General features: G+C 39.2%; 1 long non-coding RNA gene across 1 annotated transcript in view; it reads left to right on the top strand.

The window, feature by feature from the left end:
• Window positions 1-3,494: 3,494 nt before the first annotated feature.
• Window positions 3,495-14,019, top strand: part of LOC141568094 (uncharacterized) — a 167,475-nt gene continuing 156,950 nt past the window's right edge. Inside the window, exons 1-2 of the long non-coding RNA XR_012491103.1 lie at window positions 3,495-3,617; window positions 4,217-4,273. This is a non-coding gene — a long non-coding RNA (uncharacterized LOC141568094). The remainder of the gene's footprint in view (window positions 3,618-4,216; window positions 4,274-14,019) is intronic.

Genomic DNA, 14,019 nt, shown 5'->3' with positions numbered 1-14,019 from the left:
CAAATCTGGACAGAGAGTAGTTCTCATAGCAGTTACATCATCGCCCATTTCCGTATGAAATTTTCTCATGTTCTCTTCATGTAGCTCCATGTTGTCCTTTAGAATAAATAGCATCATCATGAGGTATTGCTATACAAGTATCTTTTATCATGTCTAGTAAGTTGCACTGACATTCCTGTTGAATTACTTTTGGAGTAGGCATGTTGCTAAGGGGAAAATAAACAGAGGTTCTTTTGAGGCAGTTAAGAATAGCCTAGTTTAGGCCCTAGTTTAGGGTTTGGATTCACGGCTGGTGCCACATCAGTGGCTTTCAGGGAAATGAATGGGTCTACTGAGAAGAGACATTCAGCTTTCTGATTTGTATAACATCATAAGGACTTTTAAGCCGTGCATATAAATATCCGGCTAAGATTTCTCTTTTCCAATTTGTGGAGGACAGAAAGAAACTGTGCCTTACCATACAAACTAGGAAGTTTGGTCTCACAGGAAGTTTGCTTTGTGGATGGAGAAACTAAGTTTGAGCTCTGAGTTTTAAGAGTCTCTGCCCATCCGTTCATTCACCAATTCACCAAGAGCCTGGTTCATTCCATGTACTGAGTATGGAGAGGGTGAGTGAATTACATAGCATCCTTGCCCTGCTGTGGTAGATAACAGCACGCATCACTTAACTAGAGACGGTGGTCCAGGATGTCATGCTATGGACGTCACCCGAACCCAAAAGGACATCATGGAACCAGGTCTACCTGGAAGAAGAAAATAACTTTCCAGGTAGAGGGAGAAGCATAGGGGAAAGCGTTTCATATGGTGGCTACATTTTGGAAAAAGAGCTCAGGTGCTCTAGATTTTGACCTTGACATATTTTTGTATTAGTTGAATTTCAAGGAACTTCACCGTTTTTGGCCTCAACCTTCTCACCTGCGTGTCTCTTAAATGGCAATAGCAACTTCAACATGAGTGCTTTACAGAAAACCATGGGAAATATTGCGAATATTTTGATCAGAATTAATGGGAGAAAAATAGCTTCTGTGTTAATATCATCTTATTTGTTAAAATCTTGGAAAACGAAGCCAGACTAAATCTTAGTGTCTCAAGCATCTTCACTCATATTTGTAAAGAGGTGGGTGGCTGGGGGAGCAGAATCTGAATAAAATTAGAATTCCATTCCACAGTTTTGTCATTCCAGTCAAATATGCTAAATCTGAGATATTACTTCCTTCTAAACTGTTGGCTGGAAGAAAAATTCCCAGTGATATTTACGTAATTTATTGTGAGATTTAAAAAGTAAAATAAAATAAAAAAATTCTTTATTAAGCAATTTGCCCCAAACTCATCTGTACTAATTAAGTCTCCATGGATAAATATACTCATAAATAGTCATGTTGTATCAAAGTCAAATACAGGGCAAATACTAGTGTTCATGCACTAATAAACCTGACTTATTAAATAAAATCAGTGCTGTACTCTTTAAATTAAGATTCCATCTTTATTTATTATTTATTTATTTATTAATGAATACATGTTTAGTAAAAATGTAAGGATGGAAAATTGAAGAAGAAACACATCCCCAGTACTTCCAGTTGAATCCAGCTCAGTGAAATGCAAATTTTATAAAATTCCAATCCATCAAATAGAAATTTTACTATAAAAGGTTTTCATGGAAATAATAGCTGTCAACTATCAATTAATGCACACGGTCCCATTTTCCTTAAGTACGGTATTGAACTTTAATGAAAGGTTACTTATTCTATCAAATTGCTTTACACTTCATAAGATTAAACTTAACCAAAAATTAGCATCAGTATTCCACGAAGAGAGCATGCAAACAAAATTCACCTAAATGACAGGGTAGCCTAAATGTTTTTGTTGCACACCGAGAAATATGCTTCCAACACACATTTGAAAGACGCAAAAAATTTGTGTTTTTAAACCAATGCTAACAGAAAATTTAACCCATTCTCGGCTGCGTGTCTCTCCTGTATTTCTGTGCCTTCTGCTTTTGAGCCGCACAGGACATAGGAGCATGGCTTGTGTGTACACCAACAGGGCACAAGCCTAACGCAGCAGCCGTCAGCCAGTGTGGGGTGCAGTCATAAAACCAGGGGAGTGAACCCAATATATTTAGGCTCAAACTCCAGCTCTGCCATCCACCAGCGGTGTCATCCTGATCTAGCTGCTTAGTCCTCCTGAGCCTAAGATTCCTCATCTGAAAAGTGAGAACAATCAACCCAGAGGATTGCTCTGCATAGTGCAGAGAAAAGTGTATACATACAGTTTGGAACACAGCAGGTGTCTAATAAATGGTAGCGGTACTTATTATTACAGACCTGGCACGGGGTCAGGGGAGAATGGCAGTATGCTAATGCAGGAAGTCACTGCCCACTCTACTTAGATGGGCAGGGAGATAGGAAGGTCTTAATGGATTTTTGTGGTTTTGCAACACGGTACTTATTCAGATTTGCAGAAGTAACAACATGCATGAGCTGCAGTGAAGAGGGAGTGACAATAACGGTTGGTGACCCAGGCATACTCTCTGGCCTTTGCAAACTCCCTAAATACCAGGTTAAAATTTTTCTTCCAAAAACCATGCGTGTATCAGTGTGGAATGCCATGGAGTGATGCTAACTAAATAAACAATAAAGTAGAATCAGATTTGGGTTCTCGCCCTCTCAGCCGTGACACTAAAGGAATGCATGTCCTTGGACAACCTATATCCCTTTCTAGACACTCATATCCTCACCTGTCAGAGGAGCAGTGGGCAGGTGTAAGTGGGAAAGTACACAATAGGGAGTATACAGAAATGGCCCGTGTGTGTCTCTTCCACAGGGGCACGCTCGACTCAGCTCCAGCTGACTGATGCCTTGTGGGGACCTGAGTATTGCTAGATCTGCAAGAAACATCAGAAATTCAGGCTCGGCAAATAATTAAAAACGATTATTTGAAAACACCGTGCTAGTCAAAGAAAACATATCTACAGGAGGATTTCATACTTGTGGGCTGCCCGTTTGTAAGCCTGGGTGAGATGTTTTCTGAAAGCTCTCTCCAGATCTGCAGATTTCTAATGTTAGAGAAGACTCCTTTTTGTCTGATTCTCTACACTCTAATCCTGAAAAATGATTTACAAAACCCAAATAGATTTTGGCATGAACTAAGCTTAAATTGACTGCTTTCTATCACAAATTAATATTAACCAGAGCTTGTCAGATACTAAATATTTGTTTTAGGAATACACATAGCCTTGGCTTTCATCTGGGTCAAGCTCTAATCTTTGGCCTGTCAGTTCCAGGATGTAGCACTGGATAAATCATGCTCTCTTGAACAGATAGATGCCAGGGTGCTTGTATACAAATGGAACGATGTGTCAATGAACACCCGAGTTTGGGTTACATCTACTATAAACATCGACATTCCTTTGCAATGAGCCCATTTGCTGGTTAAGCAGTTACAGCTTTGGAAGGTTTGATGCTTCTGTGCTCCATCACGTTCTAATGATTTCGGATATTTGCAATTAATGAACCATTAGATTAATTGGTGGAGCACCAGGAGAAGGGTTTAAGAATTGGGTCAGAACCACAGACAAGCTATTACCCACAGGGATGGCAATCGCCAGAGACGAAACGGTGAGAAACTGAATTAATGATTTTATTCCCCCCTTCTCAGCCCTCCCTCTACACCCACTTTCTTTCTCAGTAAAAAAAAAAAAGAAAAAATTAGCTCTTGACCAGTGTTTAAGTTCAGCAAACACAGAAAGGGAGGAGAAGGCTGGGAAAAAAAAGAAAGAAAAGAAAAATGATTGTCTCATATTTCTCCAGTTAAGACTTGATCTTTTGAAGATGGAGATATTCACCAGGACCAAAAAATGACACCGTTTCTCAGTGTTCGTCCAAATGTCTCTGGGCCCTCTTCCGAAGCTCCTGTGTTTTTATTAATTATGTAACATATCAGCCATCTTAGAAAAATGATGAATGGGAGTTCAGAAACATGGAAATAAATAAGCCAAGCTTCAATATATGATTAGATAGGCTTGCTATAAACCGCAGGGTAGCCATCTTTTAAGAAGTGTGTGTAAGGAGCTCAGCTCCAGCCCTTTGCCATAGTACTTAAAACCTGGCAGCACCATGAGTTACTGCCTGGTGGTGATGGCGCTTTCAATGAATTTGTAATTTGAAAAGTTAAATAAACCCTGAAATATATTATTTCTTGTCTGTTTCCCACTCAGGAATGAGATCCTCACGTAAACAGATTCTTGCGAGCTGGTATGAAGAGTCATTCCGAGGTAAGCTAAGCTCAGATACTTGCTAAATTTATGGTGGCTGTTATTTTTCATAACACAGAAAGTCAATTTTTGGAAAAGGACACCTCCGCCACAGAAACATATTTTCAAAGAAAAATCTGGCTCTTTCTTCATGGTCTGTGTTATCCTCTGATATTTTGTGATGCGTTTATTGGCTTATGTGTTCGTTTTTGGTCTCCCCACCAGAATGTAAGCTCCATGAGGCCAGGGTTTTAGTCATTTAGTTCAGGGCTCTATCTCCACTGGCTACAAGAATTCTGGCACATAGAAAGTACTCAATAAACGTTTGTTGCATGAATGCAGAAGTGAGTATTTGTTGTCACAAGAATGGGACTTTGGAATTTGTGTGGTCGTGGAGGAATACCAACTGGCCTAGGCAGTGACATTCTTGCTCGGTGGACAGGCTCATTTACTTATTTATTCAACTAGTTTTTACTGAGGACCTACTATGTGCTGGATCATACTAAGCACTGCATGTATAGCAGTCCACAGTGCACGGTCCCCTTACCTTCTTATGGGGAAAATAAACACATAATCATATAAGTGATGGATTTAATCAAAAGTTCAATAACTATTTTGAAGAAAAAAAATACAAGAGCCATGAGAACATGTGATATGGGAGCCTAGTCTGCCTTGGAGAGACCAGGAAGGCTTCCTTGGAAAAGTAACATTTAACCTGAGACCTCAAGGCGAAATAGGAGTTGGAGAGTATTCGGAGCAGAGGGAAAGCGTGAGCAAAGGTACTGGGGTGGGAGCAGCTTCATGTGTAAAATATGAGAGCAAGCCAGTGGGGTGGTAGCAGAGAGACAAAGGAGGAAAGAAAGCAAGTTTTCAGTAAAATTACCATGCTGGTGAAAGCCATACTGAAGGTTGCTGCCTATAGCCCCAGAAAAATGAGATGCCATCGAAATGTTCCAAGTAAGGTAATAGAGTGATCAAATTTTAATTTTTTCTAGTTTATTCAAATAAATTAGAAATAATTTTTTTAAAATGGTGAAGAGTCCATTTTCAATTTGCCTTGGTTCCCTTACAAGAAGGAAAGCAACAGACACTCTTAGAGTAAAATAATGGACAGTTCATGGTTGGGGCAAAAGGCTGTACCTCCAATTATCCATGCATTAATTCCGTCCTCTCCAGACATAATTTTGTCTTAGCCTGTTTCTAAAAGTGCTGCAGACTTCAGAGATTTAATGAGATTGGTTGGTTTTGTTTTGAATTAAGTAAGAAATTGCTCAAGTGCTAGGTGTTCAGAAAGTGTGTTCCCCCTTTGCTAAACTTGCATAGGGAGTTACTGTCAACTCGTGAAATTATTTGATCAATTCTTCCTTCATGAGTACAGCAAACATACTATAAGCAACTCACGTATGTCATGCCTTAGTTGCCAGGGCTAGAAATAAACATAAAAATATTCTCTGTGAGTCATGTATGTGGTGCTCAACAACTGTTTGATGAATGACTGAAAGATGAGTCGGTGTTTCCAGTCAGGAGTGGATACACAACACAACCTGGCCCTTGTTACAAGAGGTATAAGAAAAAGACAGTGCCCTGGGAGAAACCAGTTCTACATGAGCATGAACAGAATAGGAGGAGGTCAGGGACTCCAGTGAGGAGACAACATGTAGTTTGGGCTTTGAAGAATCAATGAGTTCCTATACAAAAAGCATAGCTTTTTGCTACGATTCATACAGAATCACCTAAATCTTGGTCACTTTGTGATTTACCCTCTCATGTACCACATTCCTAATTTTTGCCATGACCTTTTCCTTACTATACTCTTATTTAAAGCATATTTTTATTTAAATAGACTTAAAAATAGCCTTATCCTAAGTAATAAGAGCAAAACATGGTTCAATATGCCAATTTTAGTTTTTTTCTAATACATATTTAAAGAAATAAACATGCTGTAGATTGCTTATCCAACGTCCATTTACACCCTTCCCTTTTTCTAACAGAACCGCAATGTGTTGGATTATCCACCCATTCTTCTTGCATGCACTAATGTGCTTCAAGGAAAGCTGACCACAGTTCAACTGATGCCCAGTTCAAGAAGGTAGAATCTAATTAGTCTAAGCCAGTTATCAAAATCTGTTCCCCTTTCCAGCCATTGGTTCAGGGGTGGTCATATGACCCAGTTCTGGCCAATGAGAGGTAAGAAGAGGGGGATTTATGGGAAAGGTTTTCTTATTCTTAGGAAAGAATGTTTCTTAAGGAAATATCAGAAGAGGCTATTTCTGCCTCTGAAGCTGCAGAAACTCGTCTTGTGGACATGAAAGAGGCCAGCCTACAGATAGGGATCACACATTAAGGATGGCAGAGTGGGTGGATGCATGGGGAGAATCCCGCTATTGATGAATCATAGGACCACTCTCTGAACCAACTGAGACTTGCTATACTTCTGGACCACATACTGTATGAGAGAATAGTAAAGGGCCAGGGAGTAAATATTTTAGGCTGTACAGGTCAAGAGGCAAAAATCAAAGGTGTTGTATATGTATTTATATAACATGAGGCAAAACAAATCTTCAACATTTATTGATGAAATTCAAAATGCAGTAATAATTAATAGAGCATAATTTTTATAGTGGAGATTTACGAATAAAAATGGAATTTTTTTTCAGTGTTCTCTATTATGAAATTGTTTGTGAATATCCATCTGTAAGAACCATTCTTGATTTGCAGATCATACTAAAACAGACAATGGTTCAGTGTTGCCAACCCCTGTTTTAAGGCAATTTTTACTTTAAAATTTTTATTGGTTGAAAATTACTGTTCACAAATAAGCTCTACTATTTATAGCCAAGAACATTCTAATTGATACACATTAAACATTAAAATAAAAATTTCCCTATGAATCACCCCAAACCATCTTATATCCACCAAAGGGATGATTAGCCAACTTTAGGATATGAAGTTTACATTCATTAAGCGCTTATGTGCCTCGTATTGGCTTCTAAATATTTTATGTGTATGAGTGAATTTAATCCTTAAAACACCCATCAGGTAGGCTTTATCATCACTGTCATTTTGTGGATGAGGAAATTATATCACAGAGCATTTCAACAGTTCTCTGCTAAACTGAGGTGGTTAGTCTTTGCCACTGTGATGCTTGCTATGGTCTTCCATCTCTATTTATGTGCAAATGAACCATATACATAAACTTGCTTCTGATTCGAACTTCCCAAACGAACTGGTACATTTCAGAGATGTCGGATATGGAAACAGATGATGCAGCTTTAAAAAAAATTATCATTACATGTTTTTATGGTTAAGGAGCATCTGGAGCAATTTAAGAAGTTAGAAGGGGAATAAGATATTTTACAACATAATGTGCCCCAGGATTGTCATACAAGTGGGAAACGTGTTAGTTGAATAATGGCACCATGCCTTCCTGTTTTGGTATGCTTTATCCAGATCTTGAGAACATTACCGTAGTGAGGTTAGCCCTTTATTTATTTAGTTTTGAAAATTTTTCTTTAATTTTAGCATTCCAGGGAACAATGGAGCACTCTAAATAATAATTCATACTAAGAATGGAAAAATCATACCCTTCACAGGGGAGAGAACAAAGAATAAAAATGTGAATCATTAAAAAGAAAAAAAAAAGACTGTAAATAAACCCTTATAATTATGCATCACAAAAGGAAAGTCAACTCCAAATGGTTCAGTAACCTCATCACCAGCCTCGCTAATAATCATTGCAATATTCTCAGTCTCTCCCTTAAGATAATGAGCAGCACACATTGAAAAAAAAAAAGTAAACATGAGCAACAATTTCTCATCTAAATACAAAACAAATGCAATGACTCACCTTAAGGTTTGCTATTGAGCCCTAGTGCAGAGAATTTTAATTTACAATCTGTCCCTTTCTTTAAAAGGTCAACCAAGGAGGAAATACAACAAAATTATGAAAGTTGCCTTTCTATCTAGACAATACATTTCACCCTGACCTCCCCCAATGGTGGTCCCATCTGAAATGAACTCAGAAAATGAATGCTTCAATGATTAACCAAGTTTAAAGACAATAATTAGCAAACATTTTTGTCACCCTTAAAGCTGTACTGCTTCCATTATCATTTCTATGGTTCTCCAATTACGTTATAAAGCAAAAGTAATACAAAAAGAGAACGCAATAACAAGAATGCAAAGGCTGCACCAAAAATCCAGATATCAGCTTCTCCCTCCCTCTGCCATCCTTCTGTTAATTTATTTTATTTTCTCAAGCAATGTAGCCATGGACGTATCATCCTAATCAATACCCTTTTTACTTCAGAAAATGATTCTTACTAGTTGTGCCAAGAAACAATATAAACTATAGGTTGTTTTTTTTCCCCCCTCCACACCTGCCCTTTCTTCTCTAGAATTTATTTTGGAAGACCAAAAAAAATAAAATAAAATAAAATAAAATCCTTCCTGGACAGGAAAGAAAGGACTGAAAGAGCATTATGCAAAACACATGTAAAACAGTCTCTATCATATTGCATGCTACTATTGATACTTTATTTGTCTTTTTTGCCTGTCAAGGCAATCGATAGAGTTCTGCCCCAGACTCATATCTTTATGTTTCCTCTCAAGTATGGTTGTTCAACATAAAATTAGATTGTCTCAAGCATACCTACTGGGATATGGAAGGAAAGAGAAGTCAGTTTTTTATTTTTTTGAAGATGATGTTTCATCCGTTGCACTGGGTGAAATTGCTGTATTCTTTGAGCACATTCTATTTTCCTGCTCCTTCCAGAGATCGTTTGCGGCTCTGCTTCTTGGGTAATGTAGCCTACTTCATTGAAAAAGAGGAGCTCTCAGTGTCGTTGCATATACATGGGCTTCTGGAGTGCTGATGTGTTTATATATCATACACTCAATTCAAGGGCTCCCTTTGACTTTCTGGGCAGAGCAAACCCATTCAAATAGCCCATCCCCTGCTACCCAAATGCTTATGCCAGGATGTTGGTTAGGTATAGGCAATGTCAATCATGAAGACTTTAAAGTCTCTTTAAAATTTCAAGGATGTTTTGCATCCCGATTGCACATCCCCTGGTATGAGGGGTCTCAGGCATTCATATCTTTCACTTGGTGGATTTTCAAACGTGAAACCCCTCGCTCTTGTCCTCTCTCTTTGCCCATCAATCCAGCCCCCTTTGGAGCATCAGGACTATTTTCATTAAGTCCTTTGGTTCATTAGTTCATTCGATAAACACGTATCAAGGACTTGCAATATCCAAGGCACTGTTCTAGGAACTGGGGTCCCACTGCTGACGAGATGGACAATTTTCTCTGTGGAACTGGCATTGTAGAGGGAGTTTCTAGAACAGGAACTCTCCAAAGCCTATGCAGTGAGAGCATTTTGTCCAAAGCGTAACGGAACCTGTAGTTAGAAATGATAATTCCTCATGGTATTTGGGGCTAGGAATTGCTACTGTTTTAGCTATGAAACCATTGTTTTACCCACGTTGTCTCTGGGCTCCTCTTTTCTCTGTGTGTCTGCTCCAGTGGCTAGCAGTCTGTTCTTTGTTCAGTGTGCTCTAGCTGGGCGGGAGAGGGTACCACAAACATGGCTGGCCAGGCTCCGCCTGTTTACCCTCAGTGAACATTGAGGGCTGGAGGATGTTTGTAGGGAAGGGGGCCTGGGAAGACCCCCAGATTGGTTCCGACCAGGGTGACTATTCATCTGAAACTCTAAATGTATTGTACAAGCTCATGCTTGCTCTTTTTATCACAGTTGTTTCGCTTGTTACATATGTTGTGGAAAAGAGACGTTCTAAGCCTCTTGGGCCCCCTGGTTTCCAGGAAGGGAGAAACTTCAGTAGGAGAGCTGGCCTTCCTCCCTCCCTCCCTTCCTTCCTGTTAGGTATTTTATTATATTTTAAGGGCATTTCTAAAAAAAATTAAATGCATTTCCCGTATTATAAAATTAGTACATGTTCATTGTAGGAAATTTGGAAAATAGAAATCCCTAATATTCTTACTCTTCAGAGACAACTGCCATGAATGTTCTATGTCCATGTCTGTGTGAGCAAATAAAAATGGGAACTTAACATGTTTCCCAAAATAAAAGTATCTTTTAAAAACCTAATATCCATGTGATATATGCCCATTATGTGAGTTCGCCCAATAAAAAAGTGTAAAAAATGGAAAATGAAAATTTCCTCAGAAATGTCAAACCTTCAGAGGTAATCATTGACAACTGTTTTGTGTATATACTTCCAGGTTTTTAAGATACGTGTGTGTGACTATATGTTTTTCTGTACAAATGTCAATACATGCCATTCCAATGCATTCATATCCTTTTAAACTTCACCATGGTATCCTATTGAATGGATACATTGCACTTAAATTAAAATTTTCTGTTAGTGGACATTTAGGGCGTTTTCATTTTTTATAATTAAAAATCAATGTATAGTTGTCCAAATACTTCCTATGCTGCTATATCTGGGCCAAGATATGCTGCTATATCTGGGCCAAAAAGTAGCATTTTTAGCCAAATAGAAGGGAGACCCTATTGGGTAGTTAAGTATCGAAGAGATATACCAAAACCACATGATATAAGTAAATGAAAAAACAGACCCACAATACTTGGTAGTGCTTGTGTGAGAATTAGAATCAAGAATGTAAGAACAGTACCTGAATGATAAAAGCAAAAGAAAAGCAAAGAAAGCCCACAACTTCCCTTTAAAGGGCATCTGAAAATACAGTGGTGAAAAGCTTATGGCAGAGGAGCTTAGATTTTCACCAGGTTTCTGAAACATCTGTGAGGGAGACACACAATTCACTGCTGTGTAATACAGACTTCCTGATATTAATTTCTTGTCTTATGCACCAGCCTGCACACTGGCAGAGTGTGGTTCCTGGGAGAAACCTGGCATTTGTGTGTTAAGTCTGTACTGGAACACTGGACATCTCACACCCTGGAAGCTCAATGTCCTTTGAAAAGCAGATGGGCTGTGCTACGCGAAAACCCCAAATCCGTGCATTCTAACTTGAATAAACCGTGTACATTTATTTGGAAGGAGAGTGATTACGTTACAAAGGAATTGTTGATTTTTAGGGCACTTAAACCAAAGTGTTCTTTTAGCTTGGCAAATCTTTAACACATCTGAAAGAGGGTTTGATTTTTAAATCACTCAAACAGGATCTACTACATGTATTTTCACATACTCCGCTTGGGATGGGTGTGGTATTTGGCCACAAATATTTCCTCTAAGCCAAGAACAGAAGGTCAATTTTTGTATGTTCATGTCTCCTTCCCATCTAGGTCCTGTTTACTACCTGACTCATCTTAAAACAACTAGGGAAGTTATAGTCAGAAATTGGTCCAAAACAATTGTCCTTGTTTGATTGTGTGTCTTCATGTAAAAGTTGAGTAAAGTCTACTCAAGCAAGGGTCTTGGAAATATTCTTACTTGAGCCATCTATGCATCTCTTATTCACCTGTACATACCTGAGCAGAATTATTCTAAGCACATTGAGTCTATAAACTCTCTGAATCTCTAGCCATTATGGTAAGCTCCAGAAAAAAAAAAAAAAAAAGAAAAAAACCAGTGTAAAAGAAATATTGAAAAAAGAAAAAGGAAAAGAAAAAAAACCTACTTATTAAGAAATCCCTTTTAGCCAGTAGGGATCCAAAAGAATCTGGGGACATCAATAGCTCCTGAACTGCAAAAGTATTTCCTAGTCTTGTGAATTCTAAAAATCTCTGAAGTCCAATATGGATTCGAAACACACTGGTCGGATTAGAAATAGCATTTGCAATAAAAAATGCATAACAGAGTAGTACATGAAATAATGTATTTCTCTTTGAAACCATGAAAGTGTACCATATTTGTCTGGAAATGTGTATGTGAAATTTAAACAACCCTTGAAGACATCCATCTAATTTTTTTTTTTGAGTTTGTTCTTAAAAAAATTGAAATTCCACTCTCTCAAAGTTTGTGCTGCTAACTTCACACTCTCCCTCACTCTTGTTTCCCTCAATTTCCTTCCCTTTATGACCCTTTTCAGTTGCACCCCTTGATTTATGGTCATTTGTGTGATTGCTCTGCTTTGCTTTATGGCATTTTATGTCAGACTGGTCTTGTCATAAATGACTACCATAAAGGGAGGTAAAATATCATAAAACATTAGTGAGTCCCTGATACTCAAGGTTCTTCAGAATAAGCCCTGACAGGTACCAACCATAGAAAAACAGATTTGGCCATTGGAAAGGCATAGCATTTATAAAAATGATAAAAAATAATAACAGTCACTACAGTTTACTGCACTCTTTCTGTGTCCCGGTCTCTGGACTGAGCTCATTTCATACATTATCACATATGGTCCTCTCCATGGCAGGAACCATTATCATTCCTGTTGTACAGATGAGGAAACTGAGGCTCCGAGAGGTGCAGCACAGCCAGTCAATGACAGAAATGCCACACAGTGCACACTCTGACTCCAGAGCCTGAGCTTCCAACCATTATGTGTTTAGGTGCTGCAACTCAGCCTGGGACAGATAAGGGGTTGCATGGATTGAAATGTAGATTTGAGCATCTGAGGGACAGTTTCCATGCCCTGAAGTCCTTGTTACCTTTAGGCCTCCCCTGCTTCCCTCCCCATCCCCGCTCACAACCCCTTCAAACACTCTGTGTTGAAGCCCAGATGCACTACATGCCTTTTCTGACCTTGCCACACGGTCCAGTCCCCAAATATTTGCAACACCATCTCCTTTGCCATTCACCCAGCTCCCTCCTGAACTTGTCCTTCAAGATCTCAGCTTTGCCAGAGCTTCTCCAGCCAGAAACCCGAGTTGCCTTTGATTCTTCCTCTTCCCAACTTGCAGGTCCTGTTCTTTGCTACCGGAAAGATACATCTCCCACCTGTCTGCTCTTCTTTGTTTCATTTTCCAGAAGTTGGGCACTGCACGCCACTGTCATCTGTCTCCTACCTGGTGGAGAACGTTTTCTGCAAACACTCCCCATGCCCTGTCCTCTGTGTTCTCCGTGGAAGTAGAAGCATTCGGAAAACACGAGCGGTGATTCTGGAGCTGTTCACCCCACTCATCGCGGTCAGGGACTTCCTGTCGTCCTCCATCTGACACCGCCCTCCCTCATGACCTTGTCTCCTGCCCTTGTCCCTGCCTCACTGGCCTCCCTCTGAGCCAGGAGAATAATGTTCTAATGTAGGACCTTCACACAGGCTTTCCTCTCTGCCTAGAATTCCGCGTCCCTAACGCTTACCTCCCTTTGTTTTTATAGAAGAAATCTGCTCTTCCTTGTTTCCTTGTCACACGAATTCATCTACTACCTTATTTGAATTCTCTACCGTTTCCCTCATAGTTCTGATCATACTCATATAGTTTAGTGATTAATTATTAATGATCTGTTTCCCCATCTAGATTGGAAGCTCCATGAGGGCAGGACAAAATGCCTCTTGGGTCCCCAGCAGTATTCCTAATATTTGGCACAGGATCTGGCCCAACAGCATAATAAGTATTTGTTAAGTGAATGTACACAGGTTTGCAGGAATGTCATCATTCCTAAACTAGATTGCAAGGGCTGGAAGGACAGATGTGTATGTTCTGTTTCTGTTAAATATTTCTATTTATAGCATGAACATTTACACTGTTGGCCTAACTTGGATGTTAATTTAATACATAGTGGTTGGCTGGATTTTAGCAGCCCTCCCCAAACCATGGCTCATAGAATTAAGACAGTGCATTGTGCTGGATTGGGGATAGAAGGGTATAAAAAGTGGTG

This window comes from Rhinolophus sinicus, linkage group LG13, assembly GCF_036562045.2.
Source record: "Rhinolophus sinicus isolate RSC01 linkage group LG13, ASM3656204v1, whole genome shotgun sequence".
Taxonomy (NCBI): Eukaryota; Metazoa; Chordata; class Mammalia; order Chiroptera; family Rhinolophidae; genus Rhinolophus; species Rhinolophus sinicus.
Note: the sequence above shows the minus strand (reverse complement) of the source record. Positions and strands in the feature narration are given on the sequence as shown.